Source organism: Hermetia illucens, chromosome 4, assembly GCF_905115235.1.
Source record: "Hermetia illucens chromosome 4, iHerIll2.2.curated.20191125, whole genome shotgun sequence".
In the NCBI taxonomy this organism is placed as follows: Eukaryota; Metazoa; Arthropoda; class Insecta; order Diptera; family Stratiomyidae; genus Hermetia; species Hermetia illucens.
The window spans coordinates 151,343,709-151,364,478 of NC_051852.1; the positions used below are offsets into that span (position 1 = coordinate 151,343,709).

At 41.2% G+C, this 20,770-nt stretch overlaps 1 protein-coding gene and 1 long non-coding RNA gene across 7 annotated transcripts in view; one reads left to right on the plus strand and one right to left on the minus strand.

Moving 5' to 3' along the window:
- Window positions 1-20,770, plus strand: part of LOC119654335 (protein kinase C-binding protein NELL1-like) — a 162,508-nt gene that overhangs the window by 26,541 nt on the left and 115,197 nt on the right. The gene's annotated exons all lie outside the window — the stretch shown is intronic.
- On the minus strand, window positions 12,204-13,512 carry LOC119654337. Its single transcript, XR_005249811.1, has 3 exons — window positions 13,336-13,512; window positions 12,459-12,642; window positions 12,204-12,394 (listed from the first exon to the last, which is right to left on the minus strand). It is a non-coding gene; the product is annotated as an uncharacterized LOC119654337 (long non-coding RNA).

Consider the following 20,770-nt stretch of genomic DNA (forward strand, 5'->3'; position numbering starts at 1 on the left):
TAAATTCATTATCATCAATTATTGATAATCTGGAGAAGAGGGGAAATATAGGGAAAGCCCCCGGAATAGCCACACTTTATGCAGTACGGTTTATCTTCCTGTTTCTTAGAATGTGTGGTGGCACATTTTACACACCTGTACGGCATCTTGCAATTGACCGCGACATGGACAATCCGTTTGCAGTTTTTACACTGCATCACACCACAGTTTCGTAGGTGTTCGATTTTTTTTCAGTAGCGTCTTGATTTTCGCGAGCTTGGCAATATTGAAGTCGGGATTGAAAGACACCAGCCATAAATCGAGTGGGCGGTTTTCCCGAATGGAGCGTCGAGTCGAATATTTCCTGACATGGGTGGCGTCAGAGAGTCCGGCATGAGTGACGGCTGTCATCACATCTGAGCGAACATGGAAACGATGTAGACCACGAATGATCATGTCGACCAATTTTTTGCTCTTCGATGTATAAGAGAGGAAACTCTTTTCCTTGTTTGCGAGATAGGTGGGAGTCTTCTCAAATTCGTCGATTGAATTGACAAATATTTTGGTTTTCTTATCATTTTTCTTCATTGTAAACTTGTTTGGAAGTGTTTCCAAATGCTCAGTAATGATGCTTGGAAGTTCCGACTCCTCCTCGCAGATGATAATCGGCGGGATTTTTGTCATTTTCTCAGTTGCGGCAGGGCTGACGTACGTGTCACTATTTTTTTTTTTTTGAGAATTGTGGGGTCTTAAGTACGCATCAACTTAGTGCTGGACCGGACCAAATGGGGAGCAACTTACTCCCTCTTTCCTGGTCCACGGATCCCTTGCTTAGGGCTTGCACCCAAACTCTACAAAAATGTCAGGCGATGACGGCTTTACGGTTTCTTACCAGAGTAGAGGAAAATCGTCAGACGCTGCCTCACCTCTGCCCTGGGAGCAGCGTGACCGAAGCGGCTCGCAGATATTGAGTGCTCCTTTATATAATTCGCAGAACTGACTACGAATTATATTGAGCGCAAATCCGCCTTATTGACCAGAGCTGAAAATATATTTTTTTTTTTTTTGAGAATTGTGGGGTCTTAAATCCGCATCAACTTAATGTTGTACGGGACCAAATGGGGAGCAACTTACTCCCTCTTTCCTGGACCATGGACCCCTCGCTTAGGGCTTGCACCGAAACTCTACAAAAATGTCAGGCGATGACGGCTTTACGGTTTCTTACCAGAGCAGAGGCAAATCGTCAGACGCTGCCTCAGTGTCACTGTTGATTGCTGATGCGGCTTTCGATGTCGTTGCTTGATGTAGAGTGGGTGCAGCTTTTGTAAGGCGCTTGATTTGCGCGCGGAGATCGATGATCGCTCTATTCTGTTGGAGGATGTGCGCAGTTAGAAAATTAATCCGAGCGATCGGATCATTCTTGCGGAGTTCGTTAACGATATATTCCTCTTCGTCAGTGGAACCTCCGGGTGTTCATCTTCGGAAGATTTGTTAGCTAGCTTGGCACGTTTTGGCTGGGTCCTTCCGCAGTTTTTGCTGGGAAAACAGGACAAGAGGACACGTCCTCTAGTTTTATGATGATGGACACACCGGCTGACCGACAAAAACCGGTTGGCTCAGTTGCGGGTTAGTGCAACTGCTTCCTCTCAGTATTCTATGTCTCCTGTAGCCATGGCCGCGTGTGGCGGCTAACTCAACTGAACTGTTAAAGCATTGTGTTCCTGGGAGGCCACCTTAAATAGAAAACCTGAGGGACACAGTGATGATCTCCAGGTAATGATTCCTGCACATTTCTTTATTCAGCGCCGATTCTGTCTACTTCCGATGTGCAAAGAGCTTTAGGAGGATTTACCCGTGACAAAACGGTGGCTGCAAGTTCAGGAATTGAAGACTCAGTTTTCGGCTAAGTTCGTGATTGAGACCACTTGGGATCTTGCAAATAAAAAGTGGACTCCGAGTCCGAGGATTTTTTATGATAATCTATACCACCAGAAGCATTTCACTGAAATGAGGCATTAATATGACACTTTGTTGCACGGACAGCAGACCATTGAGCCTGAGTTGAGTTCAATGCCCACGCGGGTGAAAATAATTGGTAGCAATTGTTCTAAAATATACTTTCCTCAATTCTCATGAAAAAACGAATGACATAGAAAACACACATATTTACTCTGCTTGCTTTGAAAAGGATTTGCTAGCCGTTGGCTGGTGTGGAATGGCCGTTCCGGTTCGAAGAACCAACAGCAAACAGGAGCGGCATCAACATCATCATCATCTCCACCGCCGAAAACGAAACTATATCTGTAATCTGAAATAGATTCGCTATGAACATTTCGTCATACTGAATATATATCTTACATTATTTATAACTTCAACGAATTTACATATTCAGTAAACTTTCAGTCCATAAGAGCCTTGATAGTTTATCCAGTTCCAAATTTAGTTTGTTGCTTGAGATACTAGATTATCACCAAGTATACGGATGCTTTTCAGATAGAATATCTCAGTCTGCAGTTTTGCAAGCTAAATATATTTAAATCCACACTCTATCCACCTCGGATATTTCAAACTTATTTCAATGTTTTCATCGAAACAACTTAATATGATAAATCATCTGTAGAAGAAAAATTTAGATTGCAATAGCAATAAAATCAAATCTTTTTCCGTCTTCATTCACTGGTGATATTGACGAGGTGGCGACAATTCCATTTACTATGTAGAAATATTCATACAAATATATCTGGCGGCTAATCACAGATAAAATTTGCCGAAAATAAATTTAACAACGTCGACGACAGTCTCTCTATAAACTCTTTGAAATATTTGTAATATTTCAGATGGTACCACATCGCTTGTTAATTTTTTATCGTTTTCGAAAAGAAAAGGTGTCGGAAAGCGATTCTAATTTTAAAAAGTTGGCGAAAATACATAATTCTCTTCCTTTATCGCAAGAGACAGAATCATCAAAGCGATTTCGATGAAAATCGGAAGAAAAAAACTTGCATCGGAAAGTTCTTTGGTTTACACATGAAAAATTCCATGATCCATTCCTTCAAAGCTGTCAAATCAATTGAAAAGCAGACATCGTGGACCGGCTTATTAAATGAGAATGAAAGGAACCAGCCCTCAAAATTCCTTTGCACATGGTTTAACGTTTTCGTGGGCATTCCAATGGACACAGGTTGTACCCAAGAAATTTGAGATGTACGGCAAAATCAGCAGCCTTCCGACCAGCAGTCTACCGCCGTTTTCTTCTCATTTTCGTATGAATTCAAGTCTGTCATGCGTTAAAAGGCAAAATTAAATTGATAGTGTGTAGAGGAGGCAAGTCCAGAAGCGAACGTGTGCATATTAGATGAATTGAGGGTAAAAAGTTTATCGAATTCACGATATATTGGCGTGCTCCCATAGCCCAGATTATAATTAACAATGTGGCTTAATGGCCAAGTCGTAGAAGAAACTGGAAAATCTGCCTCATTCAGGCTACCTCATGGACATTTTTCATTCCAATGGATACCAGCATATTTAACACAATTAGTTACTACGCGAAAGATGCCTCAAGGGACATTTTTGCACTGGGTTCGACAGCTTTTTACTTTTTATTGAAATGGGTCCTTGGGTTCACATTTCCCCTACGAACATTTCGTCGTGAACTTCCATGTGAAAGGATTATTCCATTAGGAAGAACAAACGAACTGGAATTCGATAAGACCTTTGAGGAACATTCATTACCAAACTTTTATCCATGGCATATACATGTAGCCATGAGAGCATATCCATGTATATTTCTTTCTGAAGTTTATCAAAAATAAATTAGACTTTATATTACTAAACATGTCTGCCTATAGGAAAGAGAAATAAATTTCTCTGCATATTGGCCATGTCGTAACAATGTGTACGCAATTCTCTAAACTGGCAAAAGCTTCGCCTCCATGTGAAATAAGTCACATAAATCATATTTAGTACTTTATAATTTGGAATGTATCCAAAGTCTGGTCGCGTCTGGTATGCGTGGTACCAACTGAAAGCGGAGGTTGTCTGTGGATTAATGAGAATAATTGTTCTTCGCAATAGCACACGTTTTCTTCAATGGTCCATTACTGTTCTGTGAATTTACAATAAGTGCGCATTGGCGTAATTGGCTGAAACAGAGGTCATTGTCAAATCCAAATTAGAATTGTTGGTACTAATCACCAAATAAATACCATTCGAGTCGATTTTTAGTTTTAGCGAATTCAGAGAGATAAACTTTTATGAAATGATAAAGAGGAGTCGATAAATATTTCCATAAACGTGTTGGCCGATGCAGCTTATGTTACTCTGCCACTTTCAGATTGGCAATAAATTTTGTATTTAATAGATGGCTTTTACAGCTTATACAAGTAGATGTGAATATTTATTCAACCGTTATCGATTACGAATTCATGTTTGCCCCAATTCCATATTAATATCTAATTTCTTCGATCGTAGTTCGAGTTTGTTTTCTGTTTTCACCTAATATTAGTTCAGTAACAATTTCTTCTAATGACTTGTACCAATCACTTGTTGAGTGTTTCCACCGATCTTGGGTATTTCTATCACTTGATCTTAAGGCGCATTCGCAGTAAAATATCCAATTCATTGACAGGCTAACTTTGAATTAGATAATTTATATTTACTACTGTCTTTATCAAGTGGTCTTTCATATGTTTGGAATGAATTGGAGACTATTAGTTTGCTAGTCCAAGTCTAATTGTTTTATGTGGTATCTATATGCAATATTTCGCATCTTAAAGTGCTGCAATATACACATTTTCAATAATAGAATGCGAATACAATGGACAAACAATATATACATTGGTCTGCACATAAGACCATTCAAAAGCAGTAAATCGAATGATGAACAATTAAATTGTGTCAAAATATTCAATTGCTATTTTATGAATGGAATTTGACGACACTTCAACTATTGTGCACAAGCCATTTCATTTAGAAGTAATAATAGAAATCACTAACTTCTGTGGCTACGTTTCAATTACAGTCGTCTAACGCGAATGGGATAGGAAAATGTTAGTTTACCGTACATAGAATAAACCTGAATGAAGAGAGGACGGCTGAACCACAATTGAGTATTTCCGAAACGAAAATATCAGAATAAGTTTGACGGGGCAATACTAGCCCTTTGTATTGCCCACTCAAATTGAAGGATTTTTTTAAGAGATCCTAGCATAGCGAAACATTGCTCAATAAGCGTGGCTAATCAACGATTCAAGGAATTAGAAAGGGTGGAAGAAGTATAGGGAAACTTTTGGCCAAAAAAGATTGTTGATAAGTGGTCTAAGTCAAAACGTAGCGTTAGCTAGCAAGTGATTTATATTGCAATGAGGGCATTGAGCAGTCCTTTGATCACCTCGAAAATCGTTCAGGAATGCAGAAACCGTTTGAACTCTATGTCTAGATTCAATACGGTGGAACTACTCTGGGTACTTGGTCACTGTGGCATAGAGGGAAATGAAATCTCGGACGCTTTAGCGAAAGAGGGGTCAATCTCCCCTATGCCGGGACCGGAACCAGCAATTGGGGTATCAGTAGCATTGGCTAAATCTGTTTTCAAAAACTAGGAACAAGTTTCCCATAACGACAGGTAGCAGAGCTTAAACTTTTCCTGCCAGAACCCAACATACGTACCGCAAAGTTTATCCTGTCGAAAAGCAGGAGGACTTGCAGGTGTATTATGGGCATTCTGACAGGCCATAATTCACTGGCTGGGCATATGTTTAGAATAGGAATTACCGAAGATGATACGTGTCCCTCCTGTAATGAGGAAGCGGAATCCACGGAGCATTTCCTATGTGAATGCCCCGCCTATGGACGCATCAGGCATCAGATCTTTGGTGCCGATGACCTCCAATTGCGACGGGTAGCATCACATCCACTAAAGGAAATCTTGCGATACGTTAACGAATCCGGAATATTCTGTTAGATGGGGGAGGCGAGTACAATGGGCCAACACGGCCTGAGTGCTCAGAAGCTGTAGCTTCTCCCCCACCATACACATACACACACACATAAGTGATTTATTAACCTTACAGACGCCAGGGAAAATTTCTACCTGCAAAGGCCACACTCTTTCAATTATTTTCGAGGACGTTACCAACCACCTCATTCACGCTCTCCTCAGGAAGTACCGCAACATCACTACGGAAAGTAGTTTCTCCCAGCCGGTTAAGCACGATGTGCAGCACCATATCAACACTACCGGCTTCCCAATCTTCTCAAAGGTGCATCCACTGTCACCCTAAAAGCTAGCTGTTGCAAAGAAAGAGTTTCATTATTTTATGAAACAGGGTATCTGCAGACCTTCCAATAGCTGTTGGTCCTCTCCACTTCATTTGGTCCTTCACCCAAACGGCGAATGGCGGCCATGCGGAGATTTTAGGCTTCTGAATGTTCAGACAATTCCAAACCAATATCCCATTCCACTCATCCACGATTTTGCGCACTTGCTTACGAACTGCCGCATTTTTATGACCTTGGATCGCCAAATCCCTATCGTTTCCGAAAACATTCCGAAGACGGCTATCTGCACACCTTTCGGACCCTTCGAATTTACCAGGATGATTTGCGGCTTCTCAAAGCTGCCCAGACCTTCAGAGATTCATCTGTTCTACGAAATTAGAACTTTTATTTTGTTTATATGGATGATGTTTTTGTGGCATCTTCGTCCGAATCTGAGCACTTGGACTATCTTAAGTGCATTTTTCAACGTCTCGTTGAGGCCGAACTTGCCCTAAACGTTGAAAAATGCAGATTACTACAGAAGCAGGTAACTCTTCTCGGACACTGAATAATCACTAACGGTATCCAAATTGACCCAGACAGGGTTTACGCGGTGGCCTGAAGCAATGCCTCTGACTGACGTTACGGCGCAATCGTGTGTCGAGGCTCTTTGCCGAGAGTGGATTCCGCGCTTTGGAGTACTGGACTGAAGAATGCAATTCGAGTCTACTCTTTTCGCAGAGTTAGTCAAGCTCCTTCGTTTCAAACGGCATAGAACTACTGCATATCATTCACAGTCCAATGGTATGCTGGAACGTTGACACCGAAAGAAAAAAAACGCGACAGTGGGGACAAAATTTTTTATCTGAATCTAATATGTAAATATGTATATTAATAATCCAATGAGGGCCTCTAGGACATTATTAGCTGGCTTATAATTTTTAAAATGGTAATGCACAATATGCGCTTTTGGATTCAATTCTGAAATTACGGCGCCTTCTTGGGCCTACGTCCATCTTAATGAAGTAACTTTTAAGGGAAAAACAACTTCAAAATAAAGTAATGAAAGCAGGTAAGATGATTTCCGATTTCTCGCTTGCAGCAACGCCACAATTTAATTTTTTTAGAATATAGGTAGTCCTCTCGATTGTCAGTCAACACTAAAGAGGATCTAGAGAAAACGGCGGTATTCATTGCTGTCACAAGTAAACAATTGTATATATAGAGGTCATAAAAAACAAGTTGAAAGAATTACATTTTCCCCAGGCTTGCTAAAATATCTGAAGAACGAGTCTTGCGCTTGGGAAATAAAACGGATCCCACGTCGAAAATATGACTGGCTCAGAGCTCCTATTTCAAGATGTGCTGAAACATTAGAAAAGAAAGATGTGGGATTGGGCAAGCTGCGAATTCGAGTTTTTCAAAGTCGGCGGCTATTTATTTTTCACGTATCCGTGTTACGACAGCCACTTGCTGCCTTCGTCAGTGGAAACCGTGGCTCTAAGGAATCTGGGACTTATACTTTTGGATTTTGTTTTGTAGTGCGATGGTTCATCCTGAGTGGCCAGAGTTGACCAAGAAGGCAGCGCTATCCTAAAAAGATAACGAAATTGAATTTGAAATTCTGCGCGCAAATATTGAAGCTCCATCGAAGTGATCTGTCGACACGTTTCTGCGCCTCTAGCCAGGCTCAGGAATGTGTGGAGGTCCTTTGAGGGCTTCGATTCCTTACGCGTCATCAGGATGATCCTTGGACCATCGCCCATTTCATTTTATTCATTGTAAATGGTGCCCAATATGGGGCTAACATTTCCTAGGTTCTGGTTACCTGAATCACTGGACGATAGAGATACAATAGTTTCTCAACATTGTTCCTGGCTAGGCTCTACCCTCCAGAAACAAATGTTCCTATGCCTCCTTGTAAAGTAGAGTTTCCTATACTATCTCTGGTAATATTCCTTACAAGCGAGTCGTTTCTTATGTTTGTCTTTGGGATTTAGTGTCTCGTAGATGATTAATTTCTAGAAGTGTCTGGGTCTACGGGCCCTTGAGGTGGGAAAGGTATTGCCGCCCAAGCTTCTGAGGACTGCCTTTCCCTACCTCTGTGTGAAACACCAATCTCATTTTGTCGTCACAGTTTTCTTCTTCGGATTTTTTTTAAGATTTCGGTGTTTCCGCTTTACTACGTCTTTGTCTCTCCCTCCCTTTTTCCTGTAGCTACCTCCGGTGTTTCAAGCAGTTTTAGAGATGAGATCTTCCATTACTTTCCACATTTTTTTGTACAACAAAACCTTATTAAAATCAGTTTACTGTCTGTCACGCGCATTTTTCTCGAAAGCGCTCGCAGCAATTCACACCAAATTTGGTGGAAAGGTGGGAACTGGAAAGGTGGGAACTGTAAACTGCATACAGTGAGTTACATAATTCTACATCGAATTTAAGGGGGCCCCCATACATGCAAAAAGGGGGTAACATTTCTTTTTCATCAAATATAGTGATGTGGAGTATCAAATGAAAGGTCTCGGTTAGTACTTTCCGAAGCCGGTTTTACTTTTGACATTTGTTGGAAAGGTGAGAAGTGCAGGTCGAAAATGATTATTTCTTTCACGGACTCATTTTCAGAAACTACCCAACCGAAAGATCTGAAAAAAATCAAGGGGCTACCGCTGTATGGTGCTTAGGCTCCGAAATAGGATATCGATATCTTTTCATTTAAAGTTAATAATAGTACATTACTATGATTTTTAGTAATTGGCAGGAAAACTCCCATTAAGTTCATCCTAGTACCAGGAAATTTTGCAGCAATGAAGGCTATAATATAGAGCATCCTAGATCTGGTGGAAGTCGTACTGTTAGTAACAAAGTTATAATAGATCAATTGCAAATTCAATACTGAATGTGGATATTCTCACATAATATATGTACATATTAGGTGCTACGTACTAAAGGGACAAATGCACACTCAAATGATATATTATTATAAAAGAAATAGACAAAAGCTTTCATACCTGAAGCGTCCAGCCTCCGGTTTCTCGACTAGTTTCGGGTTCCTCACTAACTCGTTCAATGGTCCTTGAAGCGTGGCAACGTTGAAAACAAAAGTCTGTAAAAATTAAGGACTCCCAGAAATCGTCGTGAGTTCTTTGACAGTGGTTGGACGTTTGTGCTTCTGGATTGCCCCGACACGGGGCTATGGTGGTAAGTTTCCACGTTCGTTAGTCGTATGGCCTAGGAACTCGATTTCGTTGTTTCCGAATACACACCGTAATCAGTTAGACGCTGAAAAACCTTGTGCAAGTGTTCGGTGTGTTGCTGCGGGGTCTCGGATGCGACCAGGATATCGTCGACGTAGTATACACAGAAATCTAGCCCTCGCAGCACTTTGTCCAAGAAGTGCTGAAAGGTTTGGGTGGCGTTCCGTAGGCCGAACGTCATTACAATGAACCCGTACAGACCAAATAGTATTGTCACGGCAGTTTTTGGGGATATCCCAAGGTCAATTTTGGAAAAAACGATTTTTTTTAGTCTGGCGACGGTATCCGGGATATTCTGCATTAGATGTCGATCCGAGGCTGTTACCGCGTTTAATCTCCGGAAATCCTCACATGGCCTCCAAGTTCCGTTTTTTGGGAACCAAATGCAGAGGACTGGCCCAAGAGCTGTACTGCGGGCGGCAATACCACATCTTGGGCATGTACTCAAACTCGTTTTTCACTACCTTCTAGTCCAGTCGATCGGGCTTCAGATGTCGAGGTCTCTCTGCAACAGGCGGTCCGTTAGTAACAATGCGATGTTGCACTCCATGTTGGCAATTGGTTTGAACGGATAGGTTCGTTATGTTGGAGAACTCTTTGAGTAGCTGATGGTACGTTTAGTTGCCTACCACTGTAAAAACGGATGGATACTCCATGTAGGCCAGGTCAACGATTCTAACATCGATTATTAAGCGATATTTTTAATAAAATTGGCATCAATGGTTGGCCGATGGAAAACTTCCAGCAGAACTCCCTGGGCAGGCCAAGACTAACTGTAATCACTTGCTTGCCGTATGTTATACACGATCCGTTGGCGGCGAAAAGTTTGGTGTCGTCGGCTTTGAGTTTCGGATATTTTGCGGTGGTGGCATAGCTGACACGTCCGCGTCCGTATCTATTAAAAAACTTCAGTCCGGTATGTTCGTCAAGGATATGGAGGTGACTTTGTTTGGCGCCGCTTCTATCCACCGAATCTGCAAGCGCCGTAACTAGTTTCCCGATGACTCGCTCCTGGAAACCCAAGAACAAGGTTTTTGGCAGTTCCGTGCCTATTCTCGGAATTTTCGGTGGAAATAGCACAAAGAGTTGAAATATAATTGCAAGACTTTTTTTGGAACCCGCGCGTTTATCCCGACTGGTATCGCGACGGCTTGGGAATTGGATTTCTGCCAACTCCTTTCGCAAGCTTTCTTCCGCTGGAGACCACGGCGAGGAAGATGTAACCACCGCAGACACCAAAAACCGTGATACATTCGTAGCTTCTGAGATACTGAGGATGGCCCGGACGCTAGCTGGTAGACGTTGTAGTCACAACGATTTGAGGACGGCGTCGGTAACTTTGTTGCCCGCTTTTATCTTCATCCCGCGGAGAAGCTGTGACGGTTTATGATTTCCGAGTTGCATCCAACCTCTTTCGACACGGCATAAGCAGTAGTAATTCTGTTTTTGATTGTTCGATATCTGTCAGTTAGTGGCGGTGACCCAATGATGTCGGCCACTTGGACAAGAACCTCCGAATCCAATTTGCTCAGTACTTTGTCAAACTGCGCGTTGTATTTTATCACCCGGTGTGTGTGGAAATGTGCTGGCCGCGCCTTCCAAAACGGGGCAGCCGAAAAGCCGTCAGGCTGTTGATTTCGCTCTTCTGCTGGTCACTTGGAGAGCTGCGGGCGTCATCGAGCTTCTCCTCCGCCATGGATCCGGTTAAATAAAAAGGCTTAGATTTGGAGAAGAAGAAAGGAATACCATTTAATATTCGCAACTCCGTTACAACTCCAAATATAATAAAGTATGCAATAACGACGCCAGCCGGTTTGCTGCTCCAATTGGAGTGTTATCCTGCTAACCAAATAAGCGCCCCTGGTGGTGGGGTTTTTGGGACCTGAAGTGAGTTGCGCTTGAGTCGCTACAAACGTGAATCATTATAATTCATTACTTAAATTAAAAGTGTGAATTTCACTTGGCGGAATTGGGAAGAAAATGTATTATGAAGCTAACCATGAAAGTGAAAGCACATACAAATATCCTTTTATACTCTATACCGTACCGTATGAAAACGCGATCTAGTGAGTGGTAGTGATCGTCTAAAGATGTCGAGTAACTTAAGAGCGGGTTCTATATTTCATTTGAATGTGGCTCATCGTTATAATGGAACGGGAACGACACTTCGGGATAAAGACTAAAATCACATCGAGCGTCGATCTTTTGGGGTGAAGTAAAGCGGGCGGACGCGGTTGTTTCTGTGTAAGATTAGATAATTTCCTTGCCTTCGATCAGAAAGATTGGAACCAGTTTCGGGAAGTGTATTAACACATTCATTTAATTTGAGATCCCGCGTGATCTTAACTGACGAAAAACACCTAAATCCTCACCCCATGCATGGGGGGATATACGAAACGTCTGCGTAGTTTCCAAGCAATTTGCCTACGATAGCTGGCACCTGGTCGATTTTTAAAAATAAATTTTTTATTAGAATTTAATCGAATACCAATTATAAAATTTGAACATTTCTACCTATCTTTCGAGGTCTATGAACTAAGTTTCATGACCTCAAGCGGATTTCATCATTTCGAATCTGCGAAACTTCCCCAGACAATACAACGCCTACGAGGCATATTTTCCAGCGTGGCGGAAGTACGTATCCCCAGGTGTTCTATATGATTGCAACATAATAGGTTACGATATATAGGGAACATGGAAACTGCATCGAATTGAGAGGAATGAATAGAATAATATTTGCTAGTCGAAAACGTATCCATGTTAATTTTTCATTTTGATAGCATTGCTTTATTTTGATTGGAGACATTTAAATTTTAAGTATGTGTATCACGGCAGGAAGTTCTCCAATTACCCTTGACTTGCTGAACGTGCTTTTTACAAACCTCGGATCCATGCTTTCCAAGCTAAAAATAAATAAGACAAACGCGTGACTGCAAACCTATATCAACTTATCCATGGTATACATACGCCTTTATGTTTACGTAGAAAATCGGTCGATATTACAGCGGTCAATATTCGTTTCATTTATTTTGCTTTCATATGTTACTTTGGTGATAGAGTTATTTATTGAACGGATCGTTACATTCCAGTTGCGTAAGCGACATTTCGTTGGAATATTTTTTCCCTCACTTAGTTCACCTGAGATTTTCCACTACACAAAGGAAATGCAATTTTCAAATTAATTTACATTTTCTTATGAAAAATGCTTAAGCTGCTGTCGTAAATAAAGCTATCGTGAACGTGAACGTATATTGCACATACATGAGTCTCGTCTAGCCAAGGATTACATAAATATAATTCCACAAATGGATTGTACGTGGGCGTGGCAGGATAACATCGTAAACGTTTGAAGGGAGCGTTGGGAGTTTTTCTCCCTTTAAAGTTATTGAGGCATAAAATAGTTCTTTTTTTCTTCAAGTATATTGTAGGGATCCGAATAGAAAAATGCCTCGGGGGACTATAATATGGAAGCAATAGGTCGTAAATTTGGAGTAAAAGCACAAAGAATTTGCAGACGGTAATCTGGATACAATGAATTGCTATGAAGCCTCTTTGTTACGCAAGAACGGTTATCGTCATCCTTCCTTAAAGCCACACGCCAGCCAAATGTTTATGCATTTCTAAATTTTTAAAACGCGCACATATTGTACCCCATATTCATGAAAAGATGTACCAGCAAATTTAGGATTCACCAACTCATGACGAGGACTCATTAAAAATACTGAGAAACTCTATTCAAGGATTTATATTTAAATATGAAATCACACAATAAAACTAAAGCTGAAGATTTTTCTTGAAGAGATGAAGTGAAGATGCTCCCCAATCTGAATGTGATGACACTTACCCGCTATGAAATTCTTTTCAGCTTATTGTTCTTCGAAAATTATTTGACGTTTAGCAAATTTGTCTGCCACTCTCATTTGTTTTATTTTCTACACAAGTGAATCATATTTTTTCCGAGAAAATAAAGTATCTTCTCTCCTGACATTCTAATAATAGTTTAGAAGAGCGCCAGTGCATATAAAAAAGGGTGGTCTATTCAGGTATTTGACGTATACATAGTAGTCAATCACTTGCTTATTTTGAGAAATCTTTATGGAGAAAGTTATAGCGAGAGGAGAAACTGAATGCAGTTTATAATTAGAATATTGTTTATACAAAATTTCGTAAAGTATCCGACTATCATTGCGCTTGGTAGTGGCTTGGCGACAACGTGGCTATGTTGATTGTTGATTTTGGCTATTGGCAACGAATACAACATGCGACCCACAATCGACGTGGTTCAAGGTGCCACACTTGACGTATTCATAATGTCCAAAAATACTTTGATATTATTCGAACACATCAATGGAAAGTAGTAGAATTCCCGAAATAAAAGCCAGGGTTATTGATTATTCAGCCAGATTCTGAATTATAAGAAAGCTGGGAGTGTGGTTTTAGCTTATTATCCCATTCTCAGCCATGGTAGAAGCCAATTATGTAGAAATTTAACGCCTTGTTTGTAAATGAGACATTTGCTCGTTGACATCATTTATAGACAGATTTCTTTTTAATCATTAGAGAATTGGATTCTAAAAATTCTCCTTAATCTTGACTATTTTAGCTATGAAAGTATCAGTGAAGTATTCATCAATTTCACGAAACTATGTTTGTATAGTATTTAGTTTTACTTAAAAAGAACTATAGGAAACAAAGGAGCTACTTTTATGGAACTTATAAAATGACATCCAAGTCGGGTTCCAATTTCAACACCTTGCTTAAGTGCAAACAAGTCGGGGAAACCGAGAGCTTGACCCTTCAGGTATAAAAGGTTTTGTGTTTTGCTATGTGAGGAGCGATGAGTACATGACAGTTCCGGGTGTACATGGTTAAAAATTTCCATTGCCCTCTATTTTTCAGAAAGCGTTTTATATAAATCATTTCATGGGAAGTACTGCCTTGATAATAGTCAACCTCATACGCTCTAGTAAATGTGAAGAAATTATCCTACAACAGATACAAACAAGCCGGGAAACCGGAGGCTGGACGCTTCAGGTATGAACGATTTTATGTGATGTAGCAGTGTTGCAGGAGATGCGTTTGACAGGGAACGGTTTCCTGGAGAAGAGTCACTAGACAGAATATTATAGTGGCCATCCAGTAAGGTTTCTTAATCAGCCAAAAAATGAAAGCCGCTGTTATTGGCTTTGAAAACATAAGCGAACGGCTATGCACTCTGCGTTTGCGAGGCAAATTTGGAAATATAAGCCTCATTAACGTTCACGCCCCTACAGAGAAGACCACAGAGTCGGAGAAGGATACCTTCTACGATGCAGTTTGGGCGGACCCTCGAAGCCTGTCCCAAGTATAATATCAAAATCATACTTGGAGATTTCAACAGTCAAGTAGGGACGCGCCCGTTTTCAAACGATACGTTGGTTCCCATAACTTACATCAAAATACAAATGATAACGGACTGCGCATTATTAAATTTGCGCGGAAAGCGGTCCACAAACAAACGAGGACCTGTCCAGACGAGACCACTTTCAACCACGTCCTGATCGAACGCCGCCATCTCTCAGCCTTGATGATTGTCTGAACATATAGGGAGGCCAATATAGACTTGGATCACTATCTCGTTAGCATGGTGCTTCAAGCTCGAATAACAACAGCACCCATAATCCCCTCTGACAATCAGGTGGGAGTTAACACTAAAGCCATCCAGAACACAGCCCCATGCAACACCTACAAGAGGGAAACGGGACACAATAACCCCAGTCAACAGAGATCTTGGTGGTGAAGCATCAACAAATGATCTTCACAATCACCTGAAGAACGTTATCATAAATACGGCCACAAACATACTTGGCTCCAGCCTCAAAAAGAGTCGGAACGGCTGGTTTGACGATGAATGTAAGCTAGCAACGGAACGGAAGAATGTCGCATACCGAGTAATGCTGCATTCGTGGAGGACCCGGGCACGCGTAGAGACTTATTACGAACTCTGGGGAGCGGAAAAGCGACTTCACAGACGGAAAAAGGAACCCTTGGAGAACCAACAAGTCTGTGAACTCGAAAAGTACAGGGAGCAACCGCACCAGGCGCACAAGTTTTACCAACTAGTCAGCAAGATGATGCCTTATACACTTCGCTGCTCATCCTGCCGAGACAAAGAGGGAAAACTGATTTCCGACAGAATGGGCATATTGGAGCGATGGATTGAGTACCTTGATGAACTACTGAACAGCCAGAACATCGGCGGGTTGGAGTTCTAACCAACTGAAGAAGACGGACAAATACTGCCACCACCAAGTATAGGAGAAACAGTCCGTGCAAGTCATCAGCTTAAAAATCATAAATCGCCAGGAGCCGATGGAATTACAGCCGAATTGGTTAAAAATGGAGGCGACCAATTACTCGAAGCCGTCTACAACTTGTGCTCAAGGTGTAGGACAGCGAATCAATGCCTGACGTCACATCCACTTGATGTTGGACCGGACCAAATGGAGGGCAACTTACTCTCATGTTTTTTTTTGATCCACGGATCCCTCGTTTGGGGCATGGCATGGTCCAACATTAAGTGGATGTAGACTTAGGATCCCTCACTAACCTAAACAATAATTTAGCTTTAGCCTAGCTTAGGCTCAAACTATTGCCGGTTTCACTTGGATGTAATTCGCAGCCTTGGCATGTTTTTGCAAATATATAAAGGAGCGTTTTCCATATGTTGCCACTTACGGTCACGCTGCTCCCAGGGCAGAGGTGGGGTAGCGTCTGATGAGTTGTCTCTGCCCTGGACGGAACCGTTAGTCCCTATTTTTAAATGCTTGGGCGCCATGCACCAAACGAGAGATCCGTGGACTACGTGAAATCGTGAAAGTAAGTTGCTCTCCATTTGGTAAGGCCCAACATCAAGTGGATGTGGACTTAGGATCTCTCACTATCCTAAACAATCCTTGACGTTGTTCCATTGTATTTCCCTGATCGCGTTTCTATAAGTCGTCAGTACATTTTTGGATTTCAGCAAGTCCCCGGATAGTTTCGTCTGTTTGAAGAGCTTTTGGTAATCAGTTTTCATTCTGGGTAGATCTTTGTTCACCAGGGAACATTACTTGATGACTTAACTACCTTAGACGAACAGCTCGCCTCATATACGTCACAGTCGATTTTGTTGAAGTCTTCTATCACTGTTTTCAGTTGCACCCTTTTCTAGAAGAGCCATGTTGTTGCTCAGGTGCCTTGCATAGGAGCCCAATGTAAGGTCTACTTCGCTTCTTCGTTCTGCTCTTTCAGCCTTTATGGCCTCCGCGATTCCTTCGGGGACTTCGGTAGGTTTTCCACTTGATGTCTCTTCCAAAGTATCTTTCCTCGGCTTCTCTCTGTGCACATGCACATGTATGTTACCAAACCTATAGTTGATAAGGCAGTTTCGGTATTTTATTGCCTCCAAAGGGTGGTCATCTACCCCGATCGTGATGAGTTTGGTTTTTTCCTCTACATTGCTTCTGAAAACTCGCTATAATCGCAAATAGAGATTACCATTTTAAGCAATTAGAAGGACTATAAGATCCTCCGCCTCTAGCGATGCAACTTAGGGATTATGATCCTAAGCCAATCCGCAGTGTTCTCCGTCGCGCAGTCCACCAGTATATGATCCGGTCGAAAGCGTATGCCAAACACGAGCCTCGCAATCCATCCTCTGCACATCTGCCTGACGACAAGGTCAACGATAGTTTCCTGGTCTTCCCAAGTGAGTGTCTGTTCGGGATATGTTCTGGGCACTATGACCAGTCGAATGCCCTGGACTGCACTAACATAGCTAACAGCCCCGATTTTTCAGGTTACCAGTGTGTAACCGAGTCCCCAGGGGTCCCCATTCACCTCGTCGGCTAAATTCTACCAGCCGCGAACTTTACTCTTGTTTATTGCGCTGTGGAGTCTCTTTTTGGCTCATTTGTTCTCCGTTATTATGGTACATGTCTCCTCCCGGTCACATAGTAAATAGCGGCCATAACATTTCCTGGAGCAATATTTAAACAGAGTAACGCCATGTTATTGAACACCGATATGGGCAACTGTTCATCTACTTTATTCCAGGTAGTTAGGGGAAGTATTATAATTAAGGGGGTTTTACAATTTCGGAAATACTAGTTACCACGTTAATATAAGGTATATAAGGCCATAGAGTTAAGTGAAATAAATTCTAACAAAACCAGCACTGTTGTGTCCGAAACATGTGTCTGCAATCCTTAAATAAAATCTATAGTTAAACTGGAAACTTTTCCTTTTAATAGTTTTACTAAAAAAGAACTGTAGGAAACAAAGGAATTACTTTTATAAAACTTAAGATGAATGTCTTTGACATGTATTAATCATTCTTTAGTTGCTCTGTTGGTTAGTTCATAGCTGCTCATTCTGTAATCATTAATTCAATATTTTGATGACAAGAGAAAAACGATAGAAAAGTGAAATCATGCCTCAAGAAAAACTTATGATTGTAACTCAGATTAACCAAAAATAGAACAAACCGGACGTTTAAAACTCAAGTTGATTTTGATACCATTCAATATTATAACCTGTTGGCTCACCTACTGCAAAAATACAAAAGAAATAAAAACATCTCATCCAAAAATCACACCAACTACCAAATGTCAGAATATAAAATGAACTAATCTTCATTTCAGTATTAAGTTTGGTGCGGCAACTTTGAACATCAATGTATACGAGTATAAATTGCATTATTGATAAATTATGGGTTGCTAATTGGCAATAGCACCCGAGGTGAAAATCTAGTGCTACAAAATGTCTCATAAATTTCATCCTGTGCAGTCATTAAAATAAATGTTTTATGGTTCTTAGACTGTATTTTCTGCATATTGTTGGGCGCTTGATCGTTACCCCGTTATTTCTTAATTCCTTCAAATCTGCATTTGTGTAGAAAGATTTATTAATATATTCAAACTTGAGGCGTCTTTTGAAAACAAGTTAATAAGAGTAATAAATACGAGGGACGTCTAGCGAACAAGAGTATTAACATCTATGGCTTTGAAATAAGGTCTGCTGTCCTCCCTTCTTTCAAAGTTGACAGTATGTGGAGGATCAAGCTTGCGACTGATGGTTTGGCTCATAGACCACTTTCTTGTGCTTGCGGGTAATATATAAAATGATCAGGAAGCTTTTTAATTGTAAGAAAAAAGGTTTATGCAGAATTGAATCTTTTGAACCGATTTTATGTTGACAAATCAGTGAAGATAAACAAGTTGAGAATCGGAAGCTCAGCGCTTGGATTTATTAATGGAATATTGATTATGTAAGAATATTTGAGTGCACAGCAAGTCCATTTGTATATGGCTCGCACTGCATGCGCATTTAGTATGTTTGACTATTCATTACATTGAATGGTTCCTGTTCACCTCTTTGTGGAGTGTAATGCATTAACAGAGTCTCTTTTCTCGCATTGTTATTTTGTTCCTTTATTCAGATTATCATCAATGAGACTCCGCTTCAGTTTAATTATTGTCACTTAATCGATAAGCCTACAGCAGCGAGACAGCACAGAGACGAACAAACGAAATATCCATGACGAATCGGAATTCGAATTCGGGATGCGAGAATGTGACGCTCAATGAACTCTCCCACTTCAACATGATACTAAAATTCTATCTCTTAGGCTGGGATAAATTCAGGTGAAAGAGATAATTTTGACCTGCTGTAATTTTGTTAATAATAGTGGTATTTTCATTAAACTCTATAGAGGCGGGCTTCATTTTATTGGTCTATCTAAGAGAAGTTTGCATTCAATTTTCAGAATATAGTAAAATCCAGTTCATCATTATCATCAACAGTGTAACAACCGGTATCCGGTCTAGGCCTGCCTTAATAAGGAACTCCAGACATCTGGGTTTTGCGCGGAGGTCCATCAATGTAATATCCCTAAAAGCTATGTGGCGTTCTGACCTACGCCTCTACCATAGACCCTTATAGACTTTCGAGGTGGTTCATACTCATCCATGCGGATTATGTGACCCGCCCACCGCAATCTATTGAGCCTGTCGATCATGCTAACGCCCATAGATTTCGTCGTTATGTGGGCTACGGAATCGACCATCCTCATGTAAGGGCCGAAAATTCTTCGAGGGTTTCTTCTCTCGAACGCGGCCAAGGGTTCACCATTTTTCTTGCTAAGGACCTAGGTCTCCGGGGAATACATGAGGACTGAACAGTTTTTGTAAGCTGAAATACGCTCTGTTGGCTGCCAACAACCGTGCGCGGATTTCATCGTTGTAGTCGTTATCGGTTTGATTTAAAAGAGAACGCATGATAGGGAATCTCCTTGTCTTAGACCGTTGATTATGTCAAATGGTCTCGAGAGTGATCCTGCTGCTTTTCTCGGGCCTCACACATTGGTCAGGGTCAGGATAATCAGTCTTATCAACTTCGTCAGGATACCGAATTCTCTTACGTACGGTTTTACCCTGGCTAACTAGTGTCGTTATTTCAACGATTTTTCCATCGCTTGCCGCAGACAGAAAATCTAATCTCTAGGATTGACTGCGGTTATTGCGACATCCATTTCCCCCTTATAGGTAGTACGGAGGACTGTAGGGTTCACAATTAAATAAATGCCGCTATTTCGTCCAGTAAATCTACATCATTTATTACTTATAAAAGAAAATACTATTATAAATAGTATGACTTATGACAACTCAATTTAAAAAAAACATTTATCAATTATTAGAAATCAATTATAAAACAATTTCATTTAAATTTTTTTAATTCAAACTAGAAAAACTTATCTCAACTATTTTTCACACATCACTAGTCAATGACTTTTCTCTAATCATTCTCCCTGAAACTTCAGCTCCGGAGACAAAAGGTTTTAGCCTGGCCACGGAAACGTTTTTGAACCGCCAACGTCAAGCCCTTTAGGCTTGTGCTCCCCTTTGTTCAGTACTTCGTATGGATCCTTATATGGTGGCTGCAAGAGCCTCTGGGAAGCATCCAGGCAAACCAAGAAGTGTGTAGACAGTGTTAGCCTCCTTCGAAGAATGACGGGATTGCGGGGGTAATTTAAATCTCGCCAAGATGTCCCGGAACAAACACAAAAACCCAATAGTGGAAAGGGCCGACCTGGTGTCAAACACAGGATCGCCGGGGAGTCTCAAATTCTCCCGTGTACCAACTCGACGGAACTGGCGGCAAACTCTTCACGATGTTCTGTACGCAGGCCAAGTAAAACGAAAGGCAGGACTTGCGACCACGAGAAGTCATCGTGTGCCATTATAGCGGCTTTCAGAGTC